General features: G+C 33.4%; 1 protein-coding gene across 2 annotated transcripts in view; it reads left to right on the forward strand.

Annotated features, from left to right (window-relative positions):
• Positions 1-5,716: 5,716 nt before the first annotated feature.
• LOC148951051 (dynactin subunit 1-like) overlaps positions 5,717-23,453 on the forward strand; it is a 177,506-nt gene continuing 159,769 nt past the window's right edge. For both annotated transcript variants that reach the window (XM_089090588.1, XM_089090589.1), the window contains exon 1: positions 5,717-5,754. The gene's annotated coding sequence lies outside the window, so the exon portion shown is untranslated. The remainder of the gene's footprint in view (positions 5,755-23,453) is intronic.

The raw sequence follows: 23,453 nt of genomic DNA on the forward strand, positions 1-23,453 counted from the left end.
CAGTGCTTGAAAAAGAAAAAAAAATGACAAAAACATGTATAAACATCTATAACAGCATTTAAGCTAGATAAACAAGTCAATTAAAAAAAAAAATACTGCCAACACATATATATCAAATAGAATTTAACAAGCTTTTAGTGACTGAACTTTGGAAAGTGGAGGATTGTCCTGGATGGGAGATCAGAATATAAAAAAAGGGTACCTCCCTTCTCATTACAAATAAACATATCTGACGTTTATTTTCATTTAACAAAACTAATTTACTTCATATCTCCTAAAACTATATGCAAAGATGTGTAAGCGCATATCACCTACTATGAAAGAGAAGTGGTGGATCATTTTGTAGGTGGGGGGGGAGGCATATGCCTTAAAGAATACATTTTAATGCCAAACCATCAAAAATATAATTGAGCCCTTAGATAAGTAGCCAATAGAATAAGCTCTGGGGAGGGGCAGGGAGGTAAAAATAGATTTTTAATCTCTTCATTTCTGAGAATATCCCTAGTCTACGCTGTTGTTAGTGATGAAGCAGGGGAAGGGTAACAGGACTCCTCTGTTACGACCTTTCTTACCTAGCATAAAATATTAAATTCACTGGTAAAACCACTACAGATATGGAAAATGCAAGATGGGGAAATCATTCACCTCACCAGGAAATTTCTTGGGGGGGATAGCAAATTTTATCAGGAGCTCTGTTTTTTGGCAAATTTATATAGTAATAATTTTCTTTTCTATTTATATACAATGTTTCAATACGTTTGAACGTATTTTTACAACGTATTTAAGTATCAGAAAACTGTATTGTAGAGGTCATGATGGCTTTGGCAGCATAAAAGATCAAAAGTCATGTAGAATTTCTATCCATGTCGCTTTCCATTCACCCAAAATTCAATAGACAAAACACTATTGAGAACTTATTCAACATAACTACTATTCATAGTAAAATATTGACTAAATACTCAACTTTTGTCCTTAATAAGAACAACTGCTGATGCACAAAGGCCACTGAATTGGAACAACAAGCAGAACATAATTTGCACTTTCCTAAAAGAATTTTTTTAATGTTTTCACTTTTAAAACTTTAATAAATGGAAAATTATAAAGATTTTAAGGAATAAATATGACCATATGTATATTAAACTGAAGTTCTTCACTAAGAATGATGTATGGACAGATGATAGATAGACTTAACTATCAACAAATGAAATGACATCATTTTTATACAATCCTAAATAGGGCTTATGCCAGATTTGCCATCTCACTCACTTGGACTATCTGTTTTGTAATTTCCTACAATTAGCATATGGCTTGATGGCTGCAACTACTTGATTTTGATTCAATACATAAAAACATTGCTTCAAGGTACATTGGACAGAAAAATCTTCTGATGTATGCCAAGGATGATACCCAATATTCTTTTTTTGTGAACATTTTTATGCTGATTTCAAATATATAAGTTTCATCAAGTTTAGTCTTACCCATCAAAAGTCAAGCGCCTGAGAAAATTTGCATAATTTTCAAAAAAAGGGGGAAACACCCCCTAAAAGTCATAGAACTTTAATAAAAGTCACAACATCATATTCAGTGTATCAGAAAACCATACTATAGAAGTTTCAAGCTCCTATCTGCAAAAATGTGGAATTTTGTGTTTTTTTCCAGAAGAAATATCATGGATACATGTTTATTTTTTTTTTTTTTTTACAATATCGCGGGAGAGCTTATTTGAATGGAAATTAAAACTTCTAGTGTCCTTTTTAAGTGACCAAAAAAATAGAAGGCAACTAGGCCCCCTCCCACGCTAATTTTCTCCCAAAGTCACCCAATTGAAATTTTGAGATAGCCATTTAGTTCAGCATGGTTGAAAAATAAAATAACTATGTCTTTGAGGATGACTTAATCCCCCACAGTCTCTGGGTGAAGGTCTGCAAGTTATGAACTTTTTCCAATGTCTACATATAGTATTGGTTATTGGGAAGCATTCAGAAGTTTTCAGGGGGGATTATTTCAAGTCATTGGGGGGAGGGGGTAAGTTAATTTGTAAGTTACGTCAGAACAGAATTTCTAGAAAGCCATTAGCGAAAAAAAAGTAAAATTAACATGCAAATTTCGTTTTAATTATTCATGCACAGTGAGACAAAATCAAAGCTGCATTAATTAAAAAAAAAACTGAGAAATTAAATTAAAATAAAGTTTTTTTTTAACTGAAAGTAGGGAGCAACATTAAAACTTAAAACAAACAGAAATTATTCTGCATATGAAAGGGGCTGTCCCCTCCTGAGCACATTGCTCTTTATGCTAAAGTTTGACTCTGTCTCACAACTTTGTTTTTTAAAATAATAAAAAACTTTAGCATAAAGAGCAAGGCGTTGAGGAGGGGATAGCTCCTTTCATATATGGAATAATTTCTGTTTGTTTCAAGTTTTAATGTTGCTCCTTATTTTCAGTTAAAAAAAAACTTTTTTTATATTTAATCTGTAAAGAATTGACTGTTTGCAGAATTCACACTCATTATTCCAGGCGCACTGGGGGCTATTTCAACCTTGGATGCATATTTATTGATTTTTTAAAATCATCTTATCCTAGTCATCTTATCAGTTAGGATTTTCTAGAGATTGTTTCCTAGGAAAAAATATCAAAATTTTGACAAGCATATTCTCTATAGCATATGTCTGCCATTTCTCATGACCTACTTGGGAGAATGAGCAGAAACTTCTGTCAAATGGACTTCAAATTCTGAAATAAGGGAGGGAGCAGAGGTAAACCTAAAGACTCAATATGTATCCTGGAATCAAAATAAGAAGAGTGGAACCATGCATATTTACAAAATTTGACTAGCCTTTTATCAACATTTCACTGTATGACTTCAGATCATATTAAACTTAATATCAGTAGAAATAAATATCTATAATAATTCAAACTCAAACTGAAAACTATAAATGTCTTGAACAGTCTTGGAAAGAACTAATAAAATTAAACTGAATATTTGATATATACTGATATTAATTGGTGAAGGCTTATCAGGTTAAGATTTTATTTCATTGTAATTTTCTTTTTATTTTCAAAGTTGTAATAAGTACAAAAGAAAATATTTGTGATAAAATTTGGTTTCAGTAAAGTGTCACTGATGCAAAAGGCTTTAATAACTTTTATGGTTAGGAAAGGGGGCATTAGCCAAACTCTTGTTTTTAGTGATTTTTGTTTGTTTTTTGCTTGACTTGCCTAATCGGTTTGTGTGGTACGCGTTCTAAGATTTATTTATTCATTTATATTAGTACCTATTGTATGTTTATTATGATTGTTTTGGATTTTATTTACTCTTTAATAGTAAAAGATTTTTGTTCATTTTAAGCTTGATTACCCCTCCCCCTGTCCAGCATAAACATCAAAAACAAGAAGAACAATAGAAAATTCTGTTTGCAAGACAGTGGAATCCTATATTTTAATGAATATTTTGACCCTATGTCCAAGGGCTGTCCTCAGCAAAACCTACAGTCCTAGCATCCTTACTTCAGTGAAGGTCAACCAGGACTTTTCATTTTGTATATTTATTTTTGGTACTTGTGTCTTATAGCCACCACACTCATGTTCTGTCAAGAAGAGAAGTTTGGTTAATGCTAATGAAATACAACAAAATATGATAAAAATATAATACTTTATCAACAAAATTATGAAAACTGCAACAAAGAATTGAGGAAGGGGGGGGGGGGGGGGGCTGCCCAGACTGCATTATATTAAATACATAACCTAAACTAACCAAAATACCAAGTAAATATTTAATTAAAATATAACTACAATGTATTTTCCCAGCAAGCCAAAGCTAATTTGTCTGATATAAAGACCATGAAAACCAGTTATTGTTTCATATTTTTGATACAAGATCTTGAGTGTGGTGGCTACAAGACAAAAGTGCCTTATATTTTTTTTCATTTTGTATATTTGGTATCCTTAAACAAGCCTATCTTAAAATACAATGGGATGCATGGGACATCCTGTGCAGTTTGTCATGTTTTGTACACCAGTCTTGATCAACTGAATTTTTGAAAGCATCAACACTGGAGGCTGTCACTGTTTTATTTGCCAGGGAATCCCACATGTTTATGACATAGTTTGAGAAGAAGTTGTTTCTTAACCTTGTGTTTACTCTTCTGTGAAACAGCTTCATTGGTTGGCCTCTTTTTCTGGCAGTGTTGTCCAACTGAAAGGGGAATTCTTCATAATTTAGTACCTTGTAGGCAATAATAATTTATTACTTTTTATTACTGTAACTAAAAGTATGAAGCTTGAGTCTCTTGAGACAAAACGTGTAATCACTGTTGTATATGTACTTGTTGGCATGTCTTTGTACAGACTCTAGTGCCTTCTGATCTCCCTTGTGGATGGGAGTAGAAACATTCACACCAAACTATTTGAGATAGATTACAGTTTTTAAGATTGGTTGCAATAGCAGGTGACCTGCTACTGAATGTCTGTTTAAACAAACCCAGCATTTGTTTGGCCTTTGCAGAAGTGGTCTAAGCACATCAACAGAACTTAAGGTCTTTATTGATGTGGACTCCAAGATTCTTCACAGTATTGCTTGCAAGAAGAGGTTAGTGTGATCTAGCTATTGAAGCCATGTAATAGTACTGCATCTGGTTGTTTTTCTAAAGAGCATTGTTTTATACTTCTGGATATTTAATGGTAGATGCAATATACCTTAGGGTTATACCATGGATCCTCAGAAAGTGGGGCATATTGTCAGCATAGTATTAGACTACACTGAAATACTATAAGACAAAGGATTCAATAGCATAATTTTCATCTTTTCAACATATTCTCTTCAGAAGAGTCATAGGCCTGACTCTTGAGTGTTAACTAAGGAATTTCATGGTGCTCTTTTTATGTTATAATAATAGGCCCATTCTTTTGCACTAAGATCTTACATCTAAGATCTCACATCTTTCTGCAAAGATTTCTATTCTCCTAACTCATCTTTGTTCTGGGATCTTACAGCTCACTGATGGTGTGAAGGACACCTTCTTTCTGCCATGTAGAACAATGATGAGAGAACTTTGATGATATACTCATCATTGTTCTTAGACTGCTGATCAGAGCAGAATGATGAAAGACCTTTGCAAACAAATGCTATAGGATGTAAGATCTCAGTGCTAAAATTTCACTTTTAAGTGTTCTTTGTCAAAAGATGTAGGATCTTAGCACAAAGATGAGTAAAATAAATGGCTCTAATGTTTCCTTCAAAAGAGCAAATCTCCACTTCAAAGAACAAAAATCACTGGTGATTTTGAAATCATAAACCACAGGTAGCCTAGCAAGCATACTAGGCTAGGCCTAGCCTACCTTTTAATTTTAGCATCCCCAAAAGATTTATTCACCTAAAAAACTACTTTCTAAGACAACAAGAAGTCTATCACATAGGAGTGTAGGCTATATCTAGTCAAAATTTTAGGTTAATAAAATTTAGAATTCTATGGATAAAACTTGCAAACACAACAAGGTGACAAGATAGTTGCTATCAAGCTTTATAGAAATAAAACGAATTTGCGACTTTTTACAGATAGAAATTTTCTGAATAAAAATTTCTGATGAAGCAAGTCTGTTTTTAAAATTTCCCCCAGGTAGCGATAATTTAACCAGCTCCATCATTTCTCCCATCTATAATCAACAGTCTTACACATCCAGCATTTTGTTTTCCTGATAAAGCCTATCGGAAGAAAGAGCAAAAACAAGGATTAACCCTTTTTAATTAGCCTGAAGGTGAACTAACCTAGTCTACTATCCTATTTTTTCAGTTTAACCTTTAAAAAGTAAAATTATGCAGATAATATACAAAAATGTGGTAAAATTCTACTTTAGTTACTTTTGGCTATCTTGGAAAGGGGTTGGGTTAGGAAAGTGAAACTTTCAGGGATGGATGTACATGCTAAGGTTTGTCCCGGGAAGGTACTTTGAAGTAACTACCTCCACTCATCCCCCCTCTATATAATGGTAAATTATTGCACATTACTAGTTGTTTTTAACTCATATTTCATCCTATATTACTAGCCTATCATAAATATAAGGTAAGACACCCAGTAGTCGGCCACCTGCCTATTCTTGGACATAATCCTTTGCACTATTTTAATCACTATTTACAATGAGCCCTAAATCACTGCTTACCTTACACAACTTCTGCTTTTAACCTTGTTCATTAAAATATATTCCAAAATCCTATTTAAATCCTAATCCATTTAATTTTCAACCCATGCTGACTTTCTTTATGGTATATGAAACCAGGTTTGTTATGATGTCACGCTTTCCTTATCAGAAACCCTTACCTTTAAGGGTAGCAGGCACATGCCAAACAACTCTGTTGATAAGACCATTTAAACTGTATTAATTAGGGAAAGGATTTGAAAACATCAGAATTGACTTCAGAGGACATGTTATATCACGGGAAGATGTTTTTAAAATCCCCCTTCCCCCCAAACTCAAAATTTTCCAAAATTCTACTTTAGAAGGTTTTTAAATATTTCTAAAGCACTAATAGATATAGTGCTAAAAACATCATAATCAACTTAACAGTACACTTTATATCACTGTAATTTGATTTTAAAATCCCCCTCCCCCACAAAAAAAAAATTTTCCAAAATTTTACTTTAGAATCTTTTTTAAATATTTCTAAAGCACTAATAGATCGAGCACTACAAATTTCAGAATGAACTTCAGAGGTCACGTTATATCACAAGAAGAGGGTTTAAAAATCCCCCTTTCCCCATAACTCAAAATTTTCCAAAATTTTATTTTAAAAGCTTTTTAAACATTTCTAAAGCACTAAGAGATAGTGCTATAAACTTCAGAATCGACCTTAGAGTAAAAGTTTCAGCCCATGATATTGGATTGGCAACCTTCCGTACCGCAACACTCAAAATAGTCCAAAATTCTAATATTGAAGCATTTTTATAAATTAATAAATCAAAATTAACTAGAGAGCAAACATCATACGACACGAATTTAAAGGACCATTTTTGTCATGGGAAGATGTTTTTGAAATCCCCCTTCCCCCCAAACTCAAAATTTTACAAAATTCTACTTTAGAAGCTTTTCATATATTTCTAAGGCACTAATAGATAGAGTGCTAAAAACATTAGAATCAACTTCAGAGGACACTTTATATCACCGGAAGAGGTTTTTAAAACCGCCCTTCTCCCCAAGCTCACAATTTTCCAAAATTTTGACTTTAGAAGTTTTTTACACATTTCTAAAGAACTAATAGATAGAGCGCTACAAATATTAGAATCGACTTCAGAGGACAAATTATGTTACGGGAAGATGTCTTTGAAATCCCCCTTCCCCCCTAACTCAAAATTTTTTAAAATTTTATTTTAGAAGCTTTTTAAATATTTCTAAAGTACTAATAGATAGAGTGCTAAAAACATCAGATTCGACTTCAGAAAACACGTTATATCACGGGAAGAGGTTTTTAAAATCCCCCTTCCCTCCAAACTCAAAAATTTCCAAAATTTTACTTTAGAAGCTTTTTTAAATATTTCTAAAGCACTAATAGATAGAGCACTACAAATTTCAGAATTAACTTTAGATAACTCGTTATTTTACGGGAATGTGTTTAGTAAATGCTCTTTCCCACCAAAATAGAAATTTTAAAAAATTTTACTTTAGAAATTATTTAACTGATTTCAAAATTGCATAGAACTCGAGCAACACAAAACTAAGACTCGACATTAGAGGAAAATTTTTATTATGAGACGATTTTTTTTAAACCCCCTTTCCCCCCAAACTCAAAAGTTTCAAAAATTTTACTTTAGAAGCTTTTAAAATATTTCTAAAGCACTAATAGATAGAGTGCTAAAAACATCAGAATCGACTTCAGAGGACAAATTATGTTACGGGTAGATGTTTTTGAAATCCCCCTTCCCCCCAAAACTCAAAATTTTCCAAATTTTTACTTTAGAAGCTTTTTTAAATATTTCTAAAGCACTAATAGATAGAGCACTACAAATTTCAGAACCGACTTCAGAGGACACGTTATATCACGGGAAGAGGTTTTTAAAATCCCCCTTCCCCCCAAACTCAAAATTTTCCAAATTTCTACTTTAGAAGCTTTTTTAAATATTTGTAAAGCGCTAAGACATAGAGCGCTACAAACATCAGAATCAACTTTAGATGACAAATTATGTTATGGTAAGATGTTTTTGAAATCCCCTTTCCCCCCAAACTCAAAATTTTCCAAAATTATACTTTAAAAGATTTTAAAATATTTATAAAGCAATAATAGATAGCTTGCTAAAAACATCAGAATCGACTTCAGAGGGCACGTTATATCACGGGAAGAGGTTTTGAAAATCCCCCTTCCCCCCAAACTCAAAATTTTCCAAAATTCTACTTTAGAAGCTTTTCAAATATTTCTAAGGCACGAGTCCTAAAAACATTAGAATCGACTTCAGAGGACACGTTATATCACGGGAAGAGGTTTTTAAAATCCCCCTTCCCCCCAAACTAAAAATTTTCTAAAATTCTACTTTAGGAGCTTTTTAAATATTGCTAAAGCGCTAAGACATAGAGGTCTACAAATATCAGAATCAACTTTAGAGGACAGTTTATGTTACGGGAAGATGTTTTTTATGTCATGCGAAGATGTTTTTGCAATGCCCATTACCCATTGAAATTTTGACAAAACAACATTTTACCTTAATTTTCAGTTATCAGTTTCTTTTTCTCTGGCTTTAGTTCTGAAAATGCAATTTCAGTTATTTGAGCAGAATTTTAAGCCATATCAATGTTTTATTTCCAAAATTTAGGAAATGTATTTGCATATATTTAAAACCTTATAAGTTGGGATTGAGCAAAATTTTGAACCTGAAAACAATTTTGTTGTACTTCATTTAAACAGAAGATCTATTTTGCAAGGTTCAGTTGTTATAACTCACAAATTTTTAAAGGTTATTCAAAGTTTTAGAAATCCCCCTTACCATTGATCCCATTCCCCCTTCATACTCTAAAATCTGATTGATAATTTGAAATTTGAAAAGCCTTATTTTCCACGGGGGTATTTTTTGGGGGGGAGGGGGGATTTTCCGTGAGGATATTTCCCGTGGGAAGGGGGGCTATTTTCTGCGGGGAGGTATTTCCCGGGGGGGGGGGATTTTCCGTCGGGTATTCGCCAAGAACCACAAATTTGATGGTATGAGTTTTATTAAAATCTTTTACTTTTAGGGGTTGTTTCCTCCTTTTACGAAACTCAGACAAATTTGTTAGACAGGCAATTTATCAACCAGATTTTAGAGTATTATTCCGGTGCAACACGTTGCAACGAAATGGTCAGCTTAGATTAGTATAAGCAGGGGCACCGCGAGCAGGTTGCTGACCACCGCCCCCGCCCACCCCCTCCCCCCGCTATCAAATCTCCTTTCAACTAACCTTTGCACCCTTGAAAGAAAATTTTTATATAGCCTAAGTTCCGACATTTTTTACATATTTTAAATCGCGGATGTAAAAAAGAAAAGCAAAATTTTTCAACATTATAGGATTAAGCTATTTGAATATGTTTTATGTGGTTACTCAACTCAAAATGCAAAGGGATCTCTCAAACATGTTATCAAGATAAGTATATGTTATTTGGTACTTATGCATTTTAAATAATACACCACTATAGATCACACAAGGAAACCAGACTAATGGGTATTTGTTAGAAAAATGGATTGCAAAGCATGATTTCTGATTGCGTTTACAATATTTAAACTGTTGTTTTTTGGGTTTTAGGGAGGGAAAAAGGTACCTGGGTTAGGTTACGTATTTAATATATGCTATGCTTTACTCCCACCCCTTAATGTTCAAATATATAGCCCAAATTTGTTTGTAAAATATTATATTTTTATCCTATTTTGTTTTATTTCATTAGAATTAACGAAACTTCACTTCTTTTGTGTATAGTGGTGGGTTATTTATAATACAAAAGTACCGAATAATCTATAGTCAAATATTTACCTCTGCCCCCTCTCTCCCCCTCCCTATTTAGACTTTAATAACGTCTCATAGCTTCAAGAATGAAGATTGCTATACTAAACTATTTGAAAAAAAACATGTGAATTGCTTTAAGAACAAATGGGGTTAGATACTGTAACTTGTCAAATTATCTGTTACAGTATTGTGAACATTAATTAATAGGCTAAATAATACACATAAAAAACAAATTAGTTTGGGTTATAAAGCTCTAATGTATGTTTCAAGAAATGGTGTATTCTTGGGAAGATTGAATATTTTTTTTTTGAAATATTGATAGGCCAGATATCCTTCCATAAGTTCTTATCTTCTGCCATATTTGGGTATATTGTCTCGAACTTCACACCAGTGTCTTTTGATGTTTTGTGTGTGACCACCTGTTGCAGGGTCAACAAAATTTATGGTGTGCTTGACGCGTAAATGCTGATGGACCTGGCTAGCCAGGCAATCGTAGACCCTCCAACAGTCGCTGATAATTGTTGTCCCTGGCAGGATTCGATTTTGGATAATTCGCAACAACGTGGCACTACTTCTATCCGGCACAGAAACCATGAATGAATTACCAGGTCCTCGCTCTATTCCACCAAATACCCATTTACCCTTGACAATCCGACCACTATTATATTTACGCTTCCCAAATTGGGCTTCATCTATATCAACAATGACTCCTTCTCCTCCCACAGGAGCAAAGTTTGAATGACCTATTTACAAACAAACCTCTCTGCAGAACGGGCTCCAATCCACAAAGGTTTGTTTACAACAAGTAACATTGCTGGTAATGAAATCCTCCCTTGGAGGCGGTATTTGAAGCCAAATCCTCAAAAAACGGAAATTTTCTAGCTCAGAAAGGTGTGAACGAGCCATCCATGTTTTGTCATTGATCGATTTTGAAAAATTACACTTAACCTGAGAATAGTCATGGCCACCTCGGTAGGTATAAGCCTAGACTTCTGGCAACGGAACGATTTTCTATATTTTACGCACATCTGGCCACAAATATCGCAATTCCTGCTTCTCAATAACATGCCATGGTTATAATACAACTCTAAGACTGCCTCAACAGTAGAAAATTGAACGATACCACCACAGAAATTTATTTCACAAAAATTGCTAGGAATATCTCAGTAATTCAATTACAGACTGAAGCTATAACTGATAATATCTGTTGCGGCTTTAATTAATTGTTTCATTCTTAAATGGCAGGAATAGTCGAACAAAGATAACAGTGAATTGGGTTATAAATATATTGGAAAGATAGGTCAACTTAGTACGCGTTTTTCCTGCATTTGAAATAGTCGCTTCTTAACAGATTAAATAAAAAAAACAAGTTTTTTAAACTGAAAGTAAGGAGCGACATTAAAACTTAAAACGAACAGAAATTATTCCGTATATGAAAGGGGCTGTCCCCTCCTCAACGCCTCGCTCTTTACGCTAAAGTTTTTTATTGTTTTAAAAAATAAAGTTGTGAGACAGAGTCAAACTTTAGCGTAAAGAGCGAGGCGTTGAGGAGGACAGCCCTTTCATATACGGAATAATTTCTGTTCGTTTTAAGTTTTAATATCGCTCCTTACTTTCAGTTTAAAAAACTTGTTTTTTTTATTTAATTTCTGATCGTTTTTTAGTTAATGCAGCTTTTATTTTGGCTCACCGTCATTGAATAAGTAAACAAAATTTGCATAAAAATTTTACTTTTCTTTTGCTAAATGGCTGTCTCTAAATTTTGTTCTGGCGTAATTTACAAATTAACTTACGTAACGAACTTCTATAGTCGTATATTTTTCTTCTGGAAAAAAATACGAAGTTACAAATTTTTGTAGATAAGAGGTAGAAACCAAAGTTGTAGGTTTTTTTGAAATGCATAATCCGAAAGGGATTTTCATTAAAAATTTTTCAGATTTAGGGCATGTTTTCCTCCATTTTAAATAATCAGGTAAGTCTTCACTTGTTCCTAGTAAATGATGAATAATGCCAAACCAAAAAAAATTTGTTTATTTAGAATCAGCATTATAAGCCCATTGTTTTGATACATTTATTGACATCAAAGTTCCGTTTTTTAAAGTTTCGCTTACTATTGATCCGTATCGCTTGTTTTTTTTTTATTGTTTTTTTTATTACGTTTATGTTCTTACATATATGCTGGGGCTCTCCCCTTAGTCAATACCACGCTCTTTACGTTAAAAGTTAAAAAAATTTTTAATTCACAAACCCCTGAATCACAAAGGCCGTTTAATTAGAATAGATAGCTTTTTTGAAAGCACTAAAAAAAACTGTAGCGTATAGAGCGAAGTATTGAATTGGGGGAGAAACCCCTCATATACGTAATAATTTCTGTTCATTTTAAGTTATAATGTTGCTTCTTACTTTCAGTTGAAAAAACTTGTTTTTTTTTAAATTTAATTTCTGATCGTTTTTTAAATAATGCTTGGGAATCTGGCGCCCCCTTCATAGAAATGTCCCTTACCCCAAAGAAACATCCTCCACGGAAAGATTATCCCGAGTAACCCCCTCCTCAAGCCCCTCTCCCCCCCCCCCACCAAAAAAAATTCTTCCTGAAAATGTCTGTATACTTCCCAATAACCAATACAATATGCAAGCAATGGGCAAAGTTCATAACTTGCAGCCCTTCCCCTGGGAACTGTGGGGGATTAAGTCATCATAAAAGACATATTTATCAGATTTTCGACTATGCTAAACAAAATGGCTATCTCAAAATTTTAATTGGGTGACTTTGAGAAAAAAATGAGCGTGGGAGGGGGCCTAGTTGCCCTCCATTTTTTTTGGTCACTTAAAAAGGGCACTAAAACTTTTAATTTCCGTTCCAATGAGCCCTCTTACGATATTCTAGGATCACTGGGTCAATACGATTACCCCTGGGGAAAAAAAAAAAAACAAACAACCAAATAGACACGTCCCCCTTATCTTTCTTCTGGCAAAAAATGAAAAACTCCACATGTTTGTAGATAGGAGTTTAAAAGCTCTATAGCGGAGTTCTCTGCTACGCCTAGTATTTTGATGTGAAGTTCATCACGATTCTATGACATTTAGAGGGTGTTTCCCCTTTTTTTCGAAAATCAGCCAAATTTACTCAGGCGCGTAACTTTTGATGGGTAAGATTAAACTTGATGAAACTTATATATTTGAAATCAAAATTAAAATCTGATTCTTTTGATGTATCTATTGGTACCAAAATTCCGGTTTTTAGAGTTTCGGTTACCATTGAGCCAGGTTGCTCCTTACTTACAGTTCGTTACCACGAACTGTTTGATGTAAATATCCTCGTCGATTCTGATGTTTTTAGCACTCTATCTATTAGTGCTTTAGAAATATTTAAAAAGCTTCTAAAGTATAATTTGGGAAAATTTTGAGTTCGGGGAGAAGGGGGATTTTCAAAACCTCTAACCGTGATATAACGTATCCTCTGAAGTCGATTCTGACGTTTGTAGCACTCTATCTATTAGTGCTTTAGAAATATTTTAAAAGCTTCTAAAGTAGAATTTTGGAAAATTTTGAGTTTGGGGGGAAAGGGGATTTCAAAAACATCTTTCCATAATATAATTTGTCCTCTAAAGATGATTCTGATGTTTGTAGCGCTCTATGTCTTGGCGCTTTAGAAATATTTAAAAAAGCTTCTGAAGTAAAGATTTGGAAAATTTTGAATTTGGGGGGAAGGGAGATTTCCAAAACATCTTCCCATGACAGAAATTGTCAAGTTGATTCTGATGTTTGTAACGCTCTATGTCTTAGCGCTGTAGAAATATTTAAACAAGTTTCTAAAGTAACAATTTTGGAAAATTTTGAGTTTGGGGGGAAGGGGGATTTCAAAAACATCTAACCATGACATAAATTGTCTACTAAAGTTGAGTATGATGTTTGTGTAGGTCTATGTCGTAGCACTTTATAAATATTTAAACAAGTTTCTAAAATAACAATTTTTGAAAATTTTGAGTTTGGGGGGATGGGGGATTTCAAACAGATCTACCCATGACATAAGTTGACCTCTAAAGTCGAGTCTGAGGTTTGTAACCCTCTAAGTCTTAGCGCTTTACAAATATTTAAAAAGCTTCTAAATTAGAATTTTGGAAAATTTTGAGTTTGGGGGGAAGGAGGATTTTAAGAACCGCTTCCCGTGATATAACGTGTCCTCTAAAGTCGATTCTGATGTTTTTAGCACTATCTATTATTGATTTATAAAGATTTAAAAAGCTTTTTAATTAGAATTTTGGAAAATTGTTAGTTAGGGGGTACGGAGGATTTTAAAACCCTCTTCCCGTGATATAAACTGTCCTCTGAAGTCGATTCTGAATCTTTTAGGGCTCGATCTATTAGTGCTTTATAAATATTTAAAAAAGATTCTAAATTAAAATTTTGTAAATTTTTGAGTTTGGAGGAAAGGGGGATATTAAAACCCTCTTCACGTTATATAACGAGTTCTCTGACGTTTCTTCTGATGTTTTTAGAACTCTATCTATTATTGCTATATAAATATTTAAAAAGCTTATAAAGTCGAATTTTGGAAAATTTTGAGTTTGGGGGGAAGGGGGATTTTTTAAAAAACATCTTCCCGTGATATAACGTGTCCTCTGAAGTCTATTCTGATGTTTTTAGCACTCTATCTATTAGTGCTTTAGAAAGATTTAAAAAGTTTTTAAAATAAAATTTTTGAAAATTTTTAGTTTTGGGGGAAGGGGGATTTTAAAACACTATTCCCGTGATATAACGTGTCCTCTGAAGTCGATTCTGAAAGTTTTAGCTCTCTATCTATTATTGCTTTAGGAATATTTAAAAAAGCTTCTGAATTAAAATTTTGGAAATTTTTGAGTTAGGGGGGAGGGGGGATTTTAAAAACCTCTTCCCGTGATATAACGTGTCCTCTGAAGTCGATTCTGAAACTTGTAGCGCTCTATCTATTAATGCTTTAGAAATATTTAAAAAGCTTCTAAAGTAGAATTTTGGAAAATTTAGAGTTTGGGGGGAAGGGGGATTCCAAAGACATCTTCCCCTGACATAATTTGTCCTCTGAAGTTGATTCTGATATTTGTAGTGCTCTATCTATTAGTGCTTTAGAAACATTTAAAAAGCTTCTAAAGTAGAATTTTGGAAAATTTTGAGTTTGGGGGGAAGGGGGATTTAAAAAACATCTTCCCGTGATGTAACGTGCCCTCTGAAGTCGATTCTGATGTTTTTAGCACTCTATCTATTAGTGCTTTAGAAATGTTTAAAAAGCTTCTAAAGTATAATTTTGGAAAATTTTGAGTTTGGGGGGAAGGGAGATTTTAAAAACCTCTTCCCGTGATATAATGTGTCCTCTGAAGTTGATTCTGTTGTTTTTATCACTCTATCTATTAGTGCCTTAGAAATGTTTGAAAAGCTTCTAAAGTAGAATTTTGGAGAATTTTGAGTTTGGGGGGACGGGGGATTTAAAAAACATCTTCCCATGACACAAATTGTCCTCTAAAGTCGATTCTGGTGTTTGCAGCGTTCTATGTCTTAGCGCTTTATAAATATTTAAAAAAACCTCTTAAGTAGAATTTTGGAAAATTTTGAGTTTGGGGGGAAGGGGGGTTCCAAAAACATCTTCCCGTAACATAATTTGTCCTCTGAAGTCTATTCTTATTTTTGTAGTGCTCTATCTATTAGTGCTTTAGAAATATTTAAAAGGCTTCTAAAGCAGAATTTTGGAAAATTTTGAGTTTGGGGGGAAGGAGGATTTTAATAACATCTTCCCGTGATATAACGTGTCCTCTGAAGTCGATTCTGATGTTTTTAGCACTCTATCTATTAGTGCTTTAGAAATATTTTAAATGCTTCTAAAGTTTAATTTTGGAAAATTTTGAGGTTGGGGGGAAAGGGGATTTCAAAAACATCTTCCCATAATATAATTTGTCCTCTAAAGATGATTCTGATGTTTGTAGCGCTCTATGTCTTAGCGCTTTAGAAATATTTAAAAAAGCTTCTAAAGTAAAAATTTGGAAAATTTTGAGTTTGGGGGGAAGGGGATTTTAAAAACCTCTTCCCGTGATATAACGTGTCCTCTGAAGTCGATTCTGAAATTTGTAGTGCTCTATCTATTAGTACTTTAGAAATATTTAAAAAAGCTTCTAAAGTAAAATTTTGGAAATTTTTGAGTTTGGGGGGAAGGGGGATTTTAAAAACCTCTTCCCGTGATATAACGTGTCCTCTGAAGTTGATTCTGATGTTTTTAGCACTCTATCTATTACTGCTTTAGAAATATTTAAAAAGCTTCTAAAGTATTATTTTGGACAATTTTGAGTTTGGGGGGAAGGGGGATTTTTTAAGAACCTCTTCCCGTGATATAACGTATCCTCTGAAGTCGATTCTGAAGTTTTTAGCACTCTTTCTATTAGTGCTTTAGAAATATTTAAAAAACTTTTAAAATAAAATTTTGGAAAATTTTTAGTTAGGGGGAAGGGGGACTTTAAAACCCTCTTCTCGTGATATAACGTGTCCTCTGAAGTCGATTCTGAAATTTTTAGTACTCTATCTATTAGTGCTTTAGAAATATTAAAAAATTCTTCTTATCAAAATTTTTGGAAAATTTTGATTTTTGGTTGACTGTGGATTATTAATAAAAATACAAGAGATATCAATGGACATATGACTACTATTCTGATGTGTTTATAAATCTCTCTCTAAATGATATATAAAAATTTAAAAATATACTAAAGTATAATTTTGGAAAAATTTTAGGTTGGGGGGACGGGGGATTCCAAAAACATATTCCCGTGACAAAAAGTGTACTCTGAAGTTGATTCTTATATGTGTAGATCTCTATCTATTAGTGCTTTAGAAACATTTAAAAAGCTTCTAAAGTATAATTTTGGAAAATTTTGAGTTTGGGGGGAAGGGGGATTTTAAGAACCTCTTCCTGTGATATGAAGTGACCTCTGAAGTCGATTCTGATGTTTTTAGCACTCTATCTATTAGTGCTTTAGAAATATTTAAAAAGCTTCTAAAATAAAATTTTGGAAAATTTTTAGTTAGGGGGGAAGGGGGATTTTAAAAACCTCTTCCCGTGATATAACGTGTCCTCTGAAGTCGATTCTGATGTTTTTAGCACTCTATCTATTAGTGCCTTAGAAATATTTGAAAAGCTTCTAAAGTAGAATTTTGGAAAATTTTGAGTTAGGGGGGAAGGGGGATTAAAAAAAAATATAACCTTGAAAAAATTTGACATCTGAAGTCGATTCTGATGTTTTTAGTGATCTATCTATTATTGCTTTATAAATATTTAAAAGGCTTCTAAAGTAGAATGTTGGAAAATTTTGAGTTTGGGGGAAGGGGGGTTTTAAAAACATCTTCCCGTAACATAATTTGTCCTCTGAAGTCGATTCTGATATTTGTAGTGCTCTATCTATTAGTGCTTTAGAAATATTTAAAAGGCTTCTAAAGTAGAATGTTGGAAAATTTTGAGTTTGGGGGAAGGGGGGTTTTAAAAACATCTTCCCGTTATATAACATGTCCTCTGAAGTCAATTCTGATGTTTTTAGCACTCTATCTATTAGTGCTTTAGTAGTGCTTTGTAGCGTTCTATGTCTTAGCGCTTTAGAAATATTTAAAAAAGCTTCTGAAGTAGAATTTTGGAAAATTTTGAGTTTGGGGGGAAGGGGGATTCCAAAAACATCTTCCCGTAACATAATTTGTCCTCTGAAGTCGATTCTGATATTTGTAGTGCTCTATCTATTAGTGCTTTAGAAATATTTAAAAGGCTTCTAAATTAGAATCTTGGAAAATTTTGAGTTGGGGGGAAGGGGGGTTTTAAAAAAATCTTCCCGTAACATAACATGTCCTCTGAAGTCGATTCTGATGTTTTTAGCACTCTATCTATTAGTGCTTTAGAAATATTTTAAAAGCTTCTAAAGTAGAATTTTGGAAAATTTTGAGTTTGGGGGGAAAGGGGATTTCAAAAACATCTTCCCATAATATAATTTGTCCTCTAAAGACGATTCTGATGTTTATAGTGCTCTATGTCTTAGCGCTTTAGAAATATTTAAAAAAGCTTCTAAAGTAAAAAATTTGGAAAATTTTGAGTTTGGGGGGAAGGGGGATTTTAAAAACCTCTTCCCGTGATATAACGTGTCCTCTGAAGTCGATTCTGATATTTGTAGTGCTCTATCTATTAGTGCTTTAGAAATATTTAAAAAAACTTCTAAAGTAAAAATTTGGAAAATTTTGAGTTTTGGGGGAACGGGGGATTTCAAAAACATCTTCCCGTAACATAATTTGTCCTCTGAAGTCGATTCTGATGTTTTTAGCACCCTATCTATTAGTGCTTTAGAAATATTTTAAAAGCTTCTAAAGTAGAATTTTGGAAAATTTTGAGTTGGGGGGGACAGGGGATTTCAAAAACATCATCCCATAATATAATTTGTCCTCTAAAGATGATTCTGATGTTTTTAGCGCTCTATTTCTTTGCGCCTTAGAAATATTTAAAAAAGCTTCTAAAGTAGAATTTTGGAAAATTTTGAGTTAGGGGGGAAGGGGGGTTTTAAAAACATCTTCCCGTAATATAACGTGTCCTCTGAAGTCGATTCTGAAATTTGTAGTGCTCTATCTATTAGAGCTTTATAAATATTTAAAAAACCTTCTAAAGTAAAATTTAGGAAATTTTTGAGTTTTGGGGGAAGGAGGATTTTAAAAACCTCTTCCCTTGATATAACGTGTCCTCTGAAGTCGATTCTGATGTTTTTAGCACTCTATCTATTACTGCTTTAGAAATATTTAAAAAGCTTCTAAAATAAAATTTCGGAAAATTTTGAGTTAGGGGGGAAAGGGGATTTCAAAGACATCTTCCCGTAACATAATTTGTTCTCTGAAGTCGATTCTGAGATTTGTAGTTCTCTATCTATTAGAGCTTTAGATATATGTAAAAAGCTTCTAAAGTCAAAATTTTGGAAAATTTTGAGTTTGGGGAGAAGGGGGGTTTTAAAAACCTCTTCCCGTGATATAACGTGTCCTCTGAAGTCGATTCTAATGTTTTTAGCACTCTATCTATTAGTGCTTTAGAAATATTTAAAAAGGTTTTAAAATAAAATTTTGGAAAATTTTGAGTTAGGGGGGAAGGGGGATTGAAAAAACCTCTTCCCGTGATATAACGTGTCCTCTGAAGTCGATTCTGAATGTTTTAACGCTCTATCTCTTAGTTCTTTATAAATTTTAAATAATGCTTATAATGTAACATTTCGGAAAATATTTAGTTTGGGGGGAAGGGGGATTTTAAAAACCACTTCCCTTTATATAGTGTGTTCTCTGAAGTCGATTCTGATTTTTTCAGAACTCTATCTATTAATGATTTAGAAATATTTAAAAAGCTTCTAAATTATAATTTTGAAAAATTTAGAGTTTGGGGGGAAGGGGGAGTCCAAAAACATCTTCCCCTGACATAATTTGTCCTCTGAAGTTGATTCTGATATTTGTAGTGCTCTATCTATTAGTGCTTTAGAAACATTTAAAAAGCTTCTAAAGTATAATTTTGGAAAATTTTGAGTTTGGGGGGAAGGGGGATTTTAAAAACCTATTCCCATGATATAACGTGTCCTCTGAAGTTGATTCTGATGTTTTTAGCACTCTATCTAATAGTGCTTTAGAAATATTTAAAAAGCTTCTGAACTATAATTTTGGAAAATTTTGAGTTAAGGGGGAAGGGTAATTTTAAAAACCTCTTCCCGTGATAAAATGTGTCCTCTGAAGTTGATTCTGATGTTTTTATCACTCTATCTATTAGTGCCTTAGAAATGTTTGAAAAGCTTATAAAGTATAATTTTGGAAAATTGTGAGTTTGGGGGGAAGGGGGATTTCAAAAACATCTTCCCATGACAAAAATTGTACTCTAATGTCGATTCTGTTGTTTGTAGCGTTATATGTCTTAGTGCTTTAGAAATATTTAAAAAATCTTCTGAAGACTAATTTTGGAAAATTTTGAGTTTTGGGGGAGTGGGGATTTCAAAAACGTCTACCCTTGATATAACGTGTCCTCTGAAGTCCGTTCTGATCCTTGTAACGCTCTCTGTCTAAGTGCTTTAGAAATACTTAAAAAAGCTTCTAAAGTAAAAAGTTGGAAATTTTTGAGTTTTTGGGGGAAGGGGGATTTCAAAAACATCTTCCCATAACATAATTTGTCCTCTGGAGTTGATTCTTATGTTTTTAGCACTCTATCTATTAGTGCTTTAGAAATATTTTAAAAGCTTCTAAAGTAGAAATTTGGACAATTTTGAGTTGGGGGGGAAAGGGGATTTCAAAAACATCTTCCCATAATATAATTTGTCCTCTAAAGATGATTCTGATGTTTGTAGCGCTCTATGTCTTAGCGCTTTAGAAATATTTAAAAAAGCTTCTAAAGTAAAAATTTGGAAAATTTTGAGTTTTGGGGGAAGGGGGATTTTAAAAACATCTTCCAGTGATATAACGTGTCCTCTGAAGTCGATTCTGAAATTTGTAGTGCTCTATCTATTAGTGCTTTAGAAATATTTAAAAAAGCTTCTAAAGTAAAATTTTGGAAATTTTTGAGTTTTGTGGGAAGGAGGATTTTAAAAAACTTCCCTTGATATAACATGTCCTCTGAAGTCGATTCTGATGTTTTTAGCACTCTATCTATTAGTGCTTTAGAAATAATTAAAAAGCTTCTAAAGTAGAATTTTGGAAAATTTTGAGTTTGGGGGGAAGGGGGATTTCAAAAACATCTTCCCGTGATATAACGTGTTCTCTGAAGTTGATTCTGATGTTTTCAAATCCTTTCCCTAATTAATACAGTTTAAATGGTCTTATCAACAGAGTTGTTTGGCATGTGCCTGCTACCCTTAAGGGTAAGGGTTTCTGATAAGGAAAGTGTGACATCACAACAAACCTGGTTTCATATACCATAAAGAAAGTTGGCATGGGTTGAAAATTAAATGGCTTAGGATTTAAATAGGATTTTTGAATATATTTTAATGAACAAGGTTAAAAGCAGAAGTTGTGTAAGGTAAGCAGTGATTTATATTTATGATAGTAATATAGGATGAAATATGAGTTAAAAACAACTAGTAATGTGCAGTAATTTACCATTATATAGAGGGGGGATGAGTGGAGGTAGGTACTTCAAAGTACCTTCCCGGGACAAAACTTAGCATGTACATCCATCCCTGAAAGTTTCATTTTCCTAACCCAACCCCTTTCCAAGATAGCCAAAAGTAACTAAAGTAGAATTTTACCAAAAATGTTACCTTAGTTTATGTGGGGTAGGCTAATTTGCTTCATTAAGGGAGAAATTCCTGTTGACACTAGTGGTGCCAATTTGCAATTTTTGGGTAGGTGGAATAAAATGTATTCTTTGAATCCTAGGGGGGGGTATTTTGTATTTTTTTTTCTAACTAATATACCAAAAGCAAGGGCATTTTTCAGTCAAAGTAGCTGACCTAAAAAGGTAGCTTACTTCTCAAAATCTAGGGTAGCAAATGCCCATCTCCCTGACAACTTCTTCAAAATTGGCTCGATTTTTTTGTATCAAAGACCCAGTTCCAAAAAGAGTGTACAATTTCCTGGCAATCTTTAGACAAACACAGCTACACATGCTCATCCTCTGCCCTAATCTATTTGGTAAATTTCTAGGGGGCACTATAACTTAGTTAAGATGAAAGTGAAAATGTCATTTGGTGCTGTATTTTATGCTCTTTTGTAATTCAACAATCACTTTGGTAAATATTTACAAAATCATATTATTGAGTAACAAATAAAGTGAATATACTATTCAATGCCTTTTTTTTATGCTGATTGCATTGGAAATGAATTTTAGCCCCCCCCCCCCCCTATATCTGACAATTCAGGGTATATATTTCTACATTAGGGGGGATGGGGGCAAATTTTATTTCTGATGTAAATGGGAGGTAAGTTTAAACTTTACCCCCCCCACCCCTAACGTGGAAATATATACCCTGAATTGGCATATATAGGGGGGGGGGCTAAAATTAATTTCCAATAGAAATGATTATTATATTCATAATCAGCATAAAAAAGGCATCAAATGGTATATTCACTTTAGTTGTTACTCAATAATATGATTTGGTAAATATTTACCATCACTTCTGGGGCTAGTTGCATCTTCAGCCCTTCCCCAAAGGTATTTCATTTTTGTTACCACACAAAGAAGTTATTAACACTAGTTTACCTTAAATTACCTTAAGTTGCAGCTAGGAGCAATCTAAGAATTACTCAAAAGTTTAGCTATTAAAAAGTGGTTAAAAACATATCACTAGTTTATAAATAAGTTGTTCAAGAGTAATATACTCCAAAAATACTTATTTATAACAATTCAAACCTCATTTATTAGGCAACTCAAATATAAGCCATTTTCCTATCATTTCAAGTTTTTCAAATGCCATCAACATAAATAGCACTGAATTTTGCAATTCAAAACTTTCCCACTGAAAATTCAGGGTTTATATTGGAACAATAGGGGGGGGGGAGGGGGGTAAATTTCATGGTAACTTTGCAGTGGGCCATATAATTTGGCTAGGATAAAAGTGAAAACATCATTTGATGCATTTTTATGCTCTTTCATAATTCATATAAAATACCATAGAGCCTGTTTAAGGGCTCAAGATGCAATTAGCCCCAGAAGTAATTATTGAATTACAAAAGAGCATAAAAAAAGGCAACAAATGACATTTTCACTTTCATCTTAGCTAAATTATAGTGCACCTAGAAATTTACCATCTATTGAAAGCCACTCACTTTACACCCTCCCAGGAAGTTCCTATTTCCCTTAAATCTTTCTGTACAGTATCCTCCCACCCCAACTGCAGATGGCCTGCTTTTAATTTAGCCCTAGATGGTTGACCAGAAAGAACAATCTGTAATCATATATCTACAGAATATGCCCAAGCCATCTCAAGCTTTCTCTCATCATTGCTCTAGAAAGTTGGATTATACCACGCTTTTCATACTGCCTACTGTTTGAAACATGGTCAGTAAGCCTGGTACCCAAAACAATCCACAGGCAATTTCCCTGGAAAACATCTAGCAGTGCCTAACCTCAGACAAATATCCTGATTAAATTAAAATGTAGGTATCTTGTATATATCTAGAGGTTAGTTTCTCCAGTAAGAAACACTGTAAAAATCTGCCAAATTAAATAGCCTATTCTCCATCAATTTCCTATAGGCCAGCATGACTCTTTAACCTTAAACCACACTTGTGAACAATAAGACAAAATCCTGTAGGCCATATGCCAAACATGCCAATGTGATAGCATATTAGGGCTGTTTTTTCACTCATCCATGTGCTAAGATCTTACATTCATTTTTTTTTATCAAAAAATGCTTAAAAGTGAAATCTTTGAACTAAGATCTTAAATCTTTTGTTATTTTTATGCAAATGTCTGATCAGCAGTCTGAGAACAATGATGAGTATATCATCAAAGCTCTCATCATTATCCTATATGGCAGAAAAATGGCATTCTTTGC

This window comes from Artemia sp. Qi Xiang Cuo, chromosome 6 (genome assembly GCF_049724085.1).
Source record: "Artemia sp. Qi Xiang Cuo chromosome 6, ASM4972408v1, whole genome shotgun sequence".
In the NCBI taxonomy this organism is placed as follows: Eukaryota; Metazoa; Arthropoda; class Branchiopoda; order Anostraca; family Artemiidae; genus Artemia; species Artemia sp. Qi Xiang Cuo.